The sequence below is a fragment of the Aphelocoma coerulescens genome (genome assembly GCF_041296385.1).
Source record: "Aphelocoma coerulescens isolate FSJ_1873_10779 chromosome Z unlocalized genomic scaffold, UR_Acoe_1.0 ChrZ, whole genome shotgun sequence".
NCBI classification, from domain to species: domain Eukaryota; kingdom Metazoa; phylum Chordata; class Aves; order Passeriformes; family Corvidae; genus Aphelocoma; species Aphelocoma coerulescens.
Window position 1 is genome coordinate 51,160,620 of NW_027184085.1, and position 10,965 is coordinate 51,171,584.

The 10,965-nt window shown below is 49.7% G+C and overlaps 1 protein-coding gene across 6 annotated transcripts in view; it reads right to left on the reverse strand.

Moving 5' to 3' along the window:
* The window catches only part of LOC138103106 (ELAV-like protein 2), a 94,790-nt gene extending 84,549 nt beyond the window's left edge, over positions 1-10,241 (reverse strand). For 4 of the 6 annotated variants that reach the window (XM_069001127.1, XM_069001126.1, XM_069001125.1 and 1 more), the window contains exon 1: positions 7,464-7,502. The gene's annotated coding sequence lies outside the window, so the exon portion shown is untranslated. Of the gene's footprint in view, positions 1-7,463; positions 7,506-10,178 lie in introns of those variants that run through there. The other 2 variants (XM_069001129.1, XM_069001128.1) reach the window with 2 other exon arrangements.
* Positions 10,242-10,965: the final 724 nt, after the last annotated feature.

The following is a 10,965-nucleotide window of genomic DNA, read 5'->3' on the forward strand; positions in this document are numbered from 1 at the left end:
CAACTGTTACAGAAAAAATTCAGCTACTCAGTTGGTTAATGAGGCTGTAATTCTCATCTTGCCTACCAACATCTCAACCATGGATGTAATCCAAGGCAAGTGCTATTGCTATGCCAAGTTTCACAGTTTAGCTATCTGAATGCAAAAGCAGCTTCTACAGTCTTCTTCACTTTATGCAGTTCACTTTGTCAGCAGTTTTCCAGTTCCCTTCAGAATGGGTTCTCTGGCCAGATTAGCCATAGCAATTTTAGGTCAGGATCTCAATTTGGGGTTGTAGCTCAAGGTACAAGCACAAAAATTAAAAAGTCAAACTCATTAATACACTAATTTCTTCTCTACTGTATGCATGCAGTACATGCATAGTCTGTTACAAGCAGCATATGGTGTTTTAGAGTTATGACTTTAGTTGTCCCTCTTTTGGAAGCAGAAAGCAGCTTCTAATGCTTATTTGGGTAGAAATGAACCACGCCAGGATGTCTGATGGGATTCCTACACATGTTACTAGAGGTAAAAATAATACACTTAATTACAATTACAGCAGGTACTAGAATTTTAAGATTTAAATTTAAAATATTTAAAAGCCCTTCTTAAATCAACTGTGCTGTGCAACCAGTAAATGTTCACCTCTAGTTATGCTTGCTGGATTAAGACTGGAGATGAACAGCAGATACAGAAAATTTAAATAAACCCCAAGACCTTGCTCTGCCTTTAAACTGGGTTGATGCACATGAAATTTAATGCTAATGGATAAATAAACACAGAGGTCACAGAATTAATTTTCCAGTATTCCAAGAGAACAAACAAAATGGATGGCACTGAAACAAAGACTCCACTACAAAAACAAAATGGGAACAAACAAGGTGTGTAGGCAACCATTCCTGCAATATAATGCCCATTTCAGTGCAATGACTATGTATGCATATGCTCAAAGCAACTTCAGAAATCCAAATACCCCATTAACAATCTTTTCCTCTGACAAGACAGATGGCCACAATACCTACTCTCTCCTGCATCCATCTTCCTTGTCAGAAACACTCCCTACCAGACCAGAGATCTAAGGGACCACCTTCTCCTCCTCCTCACCGCCTTGCACGCACTTCTCACAGGGTCACCTGAAGCAATGCTGCAGGGAGCCTTACCAACTTCTGTAGGCAAACAAGTACATTTGCGCCCCACTGGTTCCATGAGGTATCAGAAACTATCTCGCCATTCAGAGCACCTTTCTGCAAAGATGGTGCTCAAGTCTAGAAACAGCTGTTCCTGCAGCATGTAAGGGATAAGACCATAACTTCAAGAATGCATCCAGAAAGTAAGTTAATCACAAGTAAGATTTGAAGAAATTCTCCACTTTGGTACTGAAACCAAGAATCACATGCCACAAACAGTTACAAAACTAGAAGTGGCGAGCTTACAAGGCCAAGTCTGAATAGCAGGCAGACAAACCCTTGCCCTTTTTCTGGTGTTTAGATATTTAATCAATAATTATTGATACCCACCACACCAAGTCTAAAGCAGCGAACAATTTCTTGAAGGCACTTTATAGCTACATTATTAATAATAGACACTACCATGACATTCTTAGCCAATTTTATTTACATTAAGGTATTTTAACAGTAAGCTTTCCACAACACTACACAGAAACAACCTCTTGCATGCCAAGGCTGACTTTCCAAATCCCAATATATGGAGAAACAGATCTAAGCTCGGGACTCAAAAGCACATTTTTCCCTAAGAGACTCAGGCGCCATGAATGTTTCTGCTAGGAATGTACCTACTACCCATTTAGAAAGCAAGACACAAAGCCAGCCCAAGCAGCCCATTTCAAATGTTTACGCCCCATGACATGTAGGTACTAGTCTGAATATCTGCAAAACCCACTGAAATCTCTACATCATCATACCAATTCAGCCTGGTGGAAATGGCACAGAGTATCCAAACTATCTTCTGACCTACCTCCTCCTCTACCTCCCTCCAGGTAATATTGCATAAATTTTCATCAGTACCAATAATAAACAACAGACAACTGAAAAAAGGAAAACACTGGAAAGATTACTCCAGCCACCCCTTCTAGCACTTAGTTCTACTTCTGAAAAAGTATGTAATAACAGCATGTAGTAACATGGAAAATACAATCAGCAGGCACACTACTGGTAGAGAAGCTTAACTTATATTATTACCCTTCGCTTTTCATGGCTGAACCTCCTCTCTCTACCCTTGCAAAACAAAGTGACTAAGGCATTTGCCTATAAATACTTATTTGAATTTCCAAGAAAAATTCTGTTCATCCATTCTGCAAAACAAATCCTACTAACTTCCTTTCTGACATCGAGACTTAAAGCACAGAAGAACATCAGTATTCCAGCAATCAGGCAATGGCAGTTTCATGCCATAAGAATACATAAAGCTTATTCAGCTAAATCTGAGTAAGGACTTAGCTAAACAAACTCATCCTGAGGAGTCTGACAGCAAACGCAGCTAGCACAGACCTACAAAAAGGCTGCTCAACACATCACAGTGAATATTCCAGGACACTCTGAGTATTCTTTCCTACCTCTGTGTAGACTGTCTTACAATGTATTTGAATGCTAAAGTGTTCCTTCTTTTGCCAGTACTTAGGTAGTAAGTATTCACAAGACTGCATACGCACATTTTACAGTATGTTACAGCAATTCAGTTACTTTCCAGTGTATAATGCTTTCCTTCTACCTCTACTCCATGCTCAGCTGAAGAAGTAACTAAAGTGTCTTAAGTCCATAACACGATCATAAGTGTTCTACCACCTCAGTATTTTTCTAGCTTCTGCATCATTTGGGCAGCTACAGTGGGTTTACTGGATATACCCGGTTTTTTGCTAAATGGAGCAAATCAAACTAGTCATTCTTGCAACATTTTACAGCCTCATCTAGTCTAAGAATCTCTGCAATTTCTGATCAGCAGCTGGACTATTTGAGCCAACAGCAATATCGCAACTGCGTGAGGGAATGAAGAATTGGTATCACCAGTGTTTTTCGTGAAGTCCAAGACTGCCTAAGATTATTCTCATTCTGATCCTCGTAGGGAACACTCGCTGCCAGCACATTTAAACACCAAACTCTCATCCCAACTTTGATCAAGAAACCACAGCTTTTTTCAAACCCTTGTTAAGTCTGGGCTTAGGGCTTACTATGACTACCAAAACAAATTAAAACCCCTATTGCTTAAGTACAGGAGTACCATGAGGAACAGTGGCTCAGACAGAATAGAAAACAGTGTGACACTAGTTTAATCTCCGTATGGAAAACTTCACCTTGTTGCCAATTCACAATTTTCACATGTATGAAAGTAAGATCTTCCCATTACAGTTTTCCACATTATGTAATCACTGCTCTTAAAACTTCACATATTTTGCCAGCCAAGTCAGGTTTAGACTGCGAGCTACTTCAAAAACTTAACATGGCATTTTAAAATAAGTTTCTGAGAAAGCATACTGAAGATTTCTGCCATGAGCTGTTTCTCTTTTGCTTGTTTTAAAGCAGAAAACCTGCACTCCACATAAAAACACTGACTACTAAAGCCAAGTGTTTCAATGAGCTCATCTTTCCAGGATGTACTTACTGCAGAGCTGTACACCAGAAAGTCTATGTGAAACACATGCTCTTCCAAATACAGTAAAGACCAACAACTAGCACTTAGGTCTCTTATCACAGATTCTGTCAAATTTAGCACTGCACTTAGTTGTTCTGTAAGTATTAGATGCAAGGAGACCCTACCAATAAACAGCAATTCTTACTGAGCAAAAGCAGCTTGCTCAGTATTGGCAGTTTCTCTGAGTTTCAGTGGGAATCAATCAAGAAGCCTACTTGCATTATTCAGCCACCAGAGACTCAGGGTAACTTTCAGAATTTCAACACGGATTAGGCAACAAAACATCTTGATCTCACCCACCAGCTGTGGTAACTAAAACTTACAAATTGTCTTATGCCAGCTTCTCCAGAACTAATCCTTCTGAGTACATCAAATTAGGTAGATTTTACACAGGCAAAAATCAAAAAAACACACAGCAGCCGCCTTCAGAAATGGAACTACAGATGCCAAAACCCAAAACACCATCAGCTATCCTGCTGCATAATGCTGTGATTTTTCAATTGATTTGGGGACTGTCAGAAAAAGAAATGTCTGTGCACTAAGGCAACATTCTCTCACACTTTTCGAATGTTAGCAACAGCTGGGAACACTCACTGCCCTCTGCAGATACTAGCATCTACTTCAGCAGAAGTGAAGATGGCATTAAAGAAATATTGAAACGTATATTCATCACAAATTGAGTTTACCCATTAGCTCACTATTGGCTTTACTGCAATGAAGAACATCACTGGCCACAAATAAAATCAAAAGCCATCATGTCTTACAACTAAGTTTTATCTATAAAAGCAGCATTTCTGCATCACTGTTACTAGAAAGGAGCTTGTGCTTGCATCCTTGCACTATTTTTAACTGCAAAGTCTACGTCTGCAGAGGCATTGACTTATTTTAAGAAGCACACAGGAAAGCTGAACTATTCCTTGGGCTTTTAGAACACTAGATCATATGTCATCTATTTCCTACCTAGTCTCCAAATAAAGGAAGCTTAGCTTTATCTCTCAAAAATTCTAGCTTAGTATTACAAGACTTTAATAGAATTCAGCCTGGGCCTTCACTGTAGTTTAAATATTGTCATCTAGAAACCTGGGACATACTCTGCAAGCTTTTTTGTATTGTCTTTTTTTTTTTTTTTTTACCTAGATCACCTAGCTCAATCATGCCAGTTCACAATTTTTGAAAAGGCAGTAAGTACATTTTTCCCTCCCATTTAAAAACCAGCATTTAAAAGGAATCCAGGAAAAATAATAAAAATCAATGTTCACATTAATATGGTAAAGTCATAATAAATTTACTTGCAAAATATTATATTAGCATGATTAACCTAGAAACAGGAAGAGATTTATGCAAATACACTTAAGACATATCCATCACAAAGACTAAAGCAATTAAAAATCTCCACTGCATATGGAAAAGATCAACCACTCAACCAAAACAAAACCACATAAAATGAAGACATCTATTGTTGAAGCAGAAATATCCATGCGGGTACATTCAGAAGACATCTAAAAGGGGCATTAAAGATGTGCTTGGTCAGATTTTAATATATCTGATAAAATTCCTTAGCAGTTTCAAGGTCATTAGTATGTATCCATAGTTATAAATCCTCAATAATGTATCAAGGCAAAAACTTCAAATATCAAAGTTTCTCCCCAATTAAGTACTATTCTGTTTTACATAGAGTATGTAGAATTGCCAGTTTTGTATTTGCAAACAAAATTATTTATGCATAATCGCTATAAACGAAGCTATAAAGCTATCACCTTATACAACATTTCTGAAGGGTCAGAGAAAAGACATGAAAAAAAACTGAATGTAATTTCAGGATTCGGAATTCATGAAACTGAAAAAGGAAAACTGACACTCTAACTAATGCCGTGGTGTTTCCTCAACCAAATGTCCCCACTCACTGGAACACCTTCTGGCCTCCCTCCATTTAATTTAAAATTGGCCATCAAAGCAAAGACGAAGTCAAATGGCATGGAGTTTTTCAGCACAAAAAATCAGGAACGTATTAATTTTCCAGAAAATACACACATCCTGAAATACTCAATTCATCAGGTGTTACCACTTTATCCGGTATCACTTGTAAGAACACAAGACATTGAAGTCCTATGTAGCTACTAAACCTTATCAACCAAGGCTGTCTTCAAAACTTCAAAAATATGGCAACACCTTTTAGTCTTAGAGACTTCAGTTAAATAAACTACAATCAAAGACTGTTTAATAAATACAAATTTTCTTGTGTGTTTTGGGTGGTTTCTGGATTTTTTTTTTTAAATAACCATCAGTTTTCCAATTCTAACAAGTTACACCTGTATTTAAACGGACATGAATGGGGGTTACCGAGCTGCCTGGCTGCTTCAAGAGTTGCCACCATCAGCACTACTCAGCTGAAGCAAAATCAACTCACTCTCTAAGCACTCAAGGCAAGAAGGGTATTTTTTTTCCTGTGCAGGGCAATCTGAAAAGGCAGGCAATACACCGAACCTCGGTAATGCTCCGTGAAAAAAGCAGTGATGACGGGGCGATGATCCCTCAGCCTGACCCAGGTCGGACACTTGGCTCCTCAGCGCGACGTAACCCCCGAAATAAAATAAAAGCATTTGAGCCACGCACCCTTCCACCCCCATACCCCACCCCTCCGCTCCCCTCCCCGGCCGGCAGAGCCCACTCGCACCGCCTGCCCCGAGGCGTGGGGGAGCGGAAGGCCGGGACCAGACAGGACCGGGGGTTCCAGCGGGGCCGCCGCGTCTTCTCCATCGCAGGGAGCGCTGTCGCCGGCCACGCAGCCCCGCCGGCCCCACCCGCGGGCGCGGCTCGCCTCCCTCCGCGCCCCGCAGCCACACAGGTGCGGTGGGCAGCCCTGCGGCCTCCCCGCTGCCAGCCACAGCCCCCGCGCGTTCCCGCCGCGCCCGCCTGCTGCCCCCACGGCTCCGCCGGGCCGGAGGGTGCGCTCAGAAGGCGACATAAGCGCTCCGGTTAGAGCAAAGTGAGAGGCGAACATGAGGGAAAGGAAGGTGCAGCTTGCGGGGAGAATGGGAGCGACGCTCGAGTGGTAGGGCCACGCTAGAGAAATAGGTGGGGTGAAAGTCATTCAGAGGGATGCTGCTGACTCGACAAAGGGTTTATTGAACAGTGTTGTGTTCGGAGGACAGGTGTTTAACCGTCCAATTAGTACCACACTAAAAACGGGGGAGCGGGGCAAAGGAAACAGTCAGAAAAGCTGAAAGGTTAAAGCAAAAACCATGTAGTATCAGAGGGAAGGGGATGAAGCAACCGTTCGCAGAAAAAAAAAAACACTATCAGCGACTGTCAAGAAGCCCCTCTTGATCTAACACCACCATTATCTTGGAGTTTGGAACCCAGACCGCAACAAGCCGGTACAAGCAGAACGCCACCGGTCACCTACAGCAGCAGGGCATGGGGAAGGCCTCCGCACACTCCCTGATCTACCCCTTTCTCGGGGGGTTCCGTGGCCATACGCCAGCGGCCCTTAGCCCAGCCTGCCCCTCGCCCAAGCCGCCCTCCCTCCCCGCCCTGCTCCCCGCGCGGGCTACACTCCCGCTTCGGGTCTCCTCCACTCCTGCTCCGGGGCGAATCCGGCGTCCCGGCGCGCCTCTGCCAAGACCACATGGCTCCCAATAAGCTCCGGCTCCATTCTCAGCCCCTCGACCCGCCCTTCTTTCAGCAGCCTAGGACCGGAGGTCCATCTGCTCGCTGTCCTACAGGAGCGGCGAGCTTCGCGAGCATGGTTATCGCTGATGGCGCCCGACGCTGGGAGCGGGTGCCGGAAAGGTGTCCGCTGCCCGAGGGAGCGGCGCAGCGCCCGGCAGCCACCTCACCTTATGGCTTTGGTGCTCCCGCCACCCCACCGTCCCGCAGTCGCCCTGCCGCTAACAGAAGGCAGTGGGTCGGTGACGGGCAGATAAAGGCCCCCACAGCCCGCCCCCGTAGCCACCGCCTGAGTGACGCTGCCGGCGGCCACTCAAGAAGCCCCGCGCCCGCGGGGCCGCGCCCCCGGGGCAATGCGGGCACTTGGCGGAGCCAAGGCCGGGCGCGCCCCACTCCGCGACTACCGCCGAGCACCTTCGGCCAGCAGGGAGAGCGACACAGCGGGGTCTGCTGAGCAGGATGGGGCGGGAGTTTGCCTTCCCCGTCCCCGGTGGGGTCACAGGAAGGACACCAACAGTGTCGAGTGGGTCGAGTCGACCCACAGAGACGAGTGCTTGCTCGTCTCCCTAAGGTTCCCCGACTGGGCGTCCTGCCGTGTAAAATATCAAGCCCCGGAGGCTCCACGCTGCCTCGTCTCCGGAAACAGCCCGGCGGGGCGGAGGAGCCCCAAAGCCGCCCGCCCGAAGGGGCGCAGCGGAAGCGAGCGCTCCGCGATCTGCGACGCGCATTAGCCGCTCCGACAGCGCCGTCCCGTTTCCCAGCGGCATCCGACAGCGAGGGGACCCCTCTTCACCCCCCGCAAGTTTCGGCTGCTGCACTCCGATACTGCGCTCCTTCGGGCGCCTCGTTGCGCGCGGGTAGCGCCCCAGAGAGTGCCCAAAGCGGTGTCACTGGGGGGAGGGGGTCCCGTCCCCTCGGGAGCGCATGGTTTGGTGTGTCCCCCACCCTCTCAGCGCTCCAATGACTAGTCAAAATACACCCTCTCACCGCCGGTCCTTGGAAACGACTTGAGGTTCAACTACTCATTTGCTTCGCTCATACAGATCTCACATTAGTTATTTTCGTACATGAAATAGTGGGTACGGTGTAACGTGCTAGCAGCAGCATAAATTAAACAACAATGGCAGTGCTCGCGGCCGGTCTTTGCCGGTAGCACACGCTGCAGCGCCAGCGCTTACCATCGCCGCCTCCTCCTACTGCCCAGACCCTCCCACCGCCGCGGGGACGGAGGGCGAGAGGACGGGAGACGCGCCCCAGGACGGGACGCCCCATCCGTCCCTTTGCCCGGAGCCCCGCCGGGATCCCTGCCGCAGCTGCCGGACGCAAACTTTGCCCGCGCACACCGGTGACTGCTGTCCGCGTCCCCCGCCGCCCTGGTAGGACCACGGACAGAGATCGGGGCCGCCCCGCCCACGCTGCCCATGCACCGCCGCGCAGTGCCCCGACGCCCCGAACAAAGGGATGCGTCCCCTCCCGCGGCGGGTTATTCATCCCCACGAAAAGACACGGGTCCGCCCCCCCTCCCCCCCCGCCCCGCTCTACGGTAATAGACTTCTCTCCGGGAAAGCTCAGCGGCTCTCCTCACCGCGCTGCCCGCCCTCCGCACCCGCTGACAATACGGCCGACCGCGTCTTTGTGCGCCGTGGCACGCAGCCGCCTCCCAGCCCCGCAGGAAGCCACAAAACGCCGTGCGGCTAATGCAGTTAGGCGCGGAGAGCCTAATCCCGGCTAATCTGGAAATGCGGTTTTATCTCTTCAAAGTGATACCGTCTCCCTTCACCCGTGCGGTGCGTGTCCGCCCCCTCGGATACTACCCGCAAGGAGACGTATCCGGAGCTGGACGGGCGCGGTCACGCTGGGAACTTTGCAGCCGGGCCAGCCCAGGTAAGAATGCGCCCGCCGTCCTGCGTGGGCGCGGTGCGGTCCCCCAGTTTCAGCGGCTGCCCTCCCCACGCTGCAAACACTTCCAGCAACTCAGCTCCGCCGGCACGCTGCCATACCCACGAACTGCCTCACTTAGTGCCGTCGGCACGAACCGTGTCAATACGGAGCAAACACAGGTGATCAGCGTAATTCTACAAGGCATGCACCTCTGGAATGGGTCGCGTGGACCCTATCGCACGCGTACAATAATGGAAAGAATCAAGCCATAACTTACCTTCCTCTCCTCGGCTTACAAAAAAAAAAAAAAAAAAAAAAAAAGTAACGGTGCAGTTCTCCCGATAAGGAGTAAGAGGCAGACGGATAGTTCGATCAAGACAACAGACAAGAGCTAAATTGCTGACAGTTCTAAAAGGAAACAAATAAAAAACAAACCAAAACAAACCCAAAAAATTCCTTTCCCTCCCCCACCCCCACCAGTCCGACACTATAGGGGAAAAATGAAAAATAAAAAAAAAATGGAAAATTAAAAAATGAAAACGGGAGAACTCAAAAGGGAAAGAGTGACAGGACGATCCTCCTTTCACAACCCAGTGGAACAAAAAGAGGGGAGGGAGAAATGAAGGAACAAAGAAAAGAGGGATGGAAGGGCGATTTTAAAGACGCTCTCTCTCTCCCTCTCCCTTCCTCCCTGCTGGTCACTTCCTAGCGGCTCGCCACCCGAGCCAACTGCAGCATCGCGGTGTGTGCGGGGGGGGGAGGGGTGGGGAGGGGGAAGGACGCCGTGCGGTGCGGTGCCGCGCGGTGCCTCGCAGGGAGGCGGACCGCTCCGCAGATTTATAGCAGCCCCGCCGCCCGGCTCCTGCCCGCCGCCGCGCCGGGGTGCGTGCGCCTGCGGGGGCGCGGCGGGGGGGCGTGTGTCCGTCCAGGGGCGGCCGCGTCCCGTCCCGCGTCCGTCCGTCCGCGCCCGCCCCCCCCCTGCGCAGCAGCCGCCCCACGCCTACCCCGGCGCCACGCGCGGTAACGTCCCCGCACCCCGGCGCAACGCACGCTGCTGGCGGCGCCGCGCGCCCACATTGGCCCGGCCGCCGCCCACTCGCCCCGCCCCCGGCGAGGCGGCGGCCGCCCATTGGCCGCGCGGGCCGCCACTCCGGCAGGGCCCATGGCGGCGCGCTTCAGCGTGCGTTGCGCCGTGTGGGGCCGCCTCCGCGCGCGCGGGCGGGCCCGGGGGCGGGCGGCCCCGGCGCGGCCCCGGCGCGGCCCCGGCGCGGCCCCGGCGCGGCAATGCGGCCGCTGAGCGCCGCTCCCAGCGCGTCCCGCGAGGTGCCGGGCGGGCGGGCGGTGCTCCGGTGGCGCGGGCAGCTGCGCGGGGGCGCGGCCGCTGCTGCCTGCTCGGTCAGCCACGTGGGAGCGGGGCGGTGCATCACGGCACGCCCGGGGCGGCCGGCTCACGGTGCCACCATTCCGTCGCCAGAAGTGCTGCCGAGAAAGCAGCCTTTTTTTTTTTTTTCTTTTTGTATTACCGTCTGTTCCGTTTTGTTTGGGTTTTTTGGTTTTCCTCTTCTACTTCTTTTTTTTTTTTTTTTCCCCTTTTTATTTTACACCCCCGCTCCTCCCAGTTCTGGCCGCACCTGCGCCAAGTTTGTTATTACCGGGCACGGACTGCTCTTGCTATTTGCCCTTCTCGGAGTGGATATATTAATGAGTGGTACTTCTAACAAACATTCTGAGATGGAGGGATAGGAAGGGAAGGAAGGAAAGAAGGAGTGAGTTTTTATTCATGATGCAGTC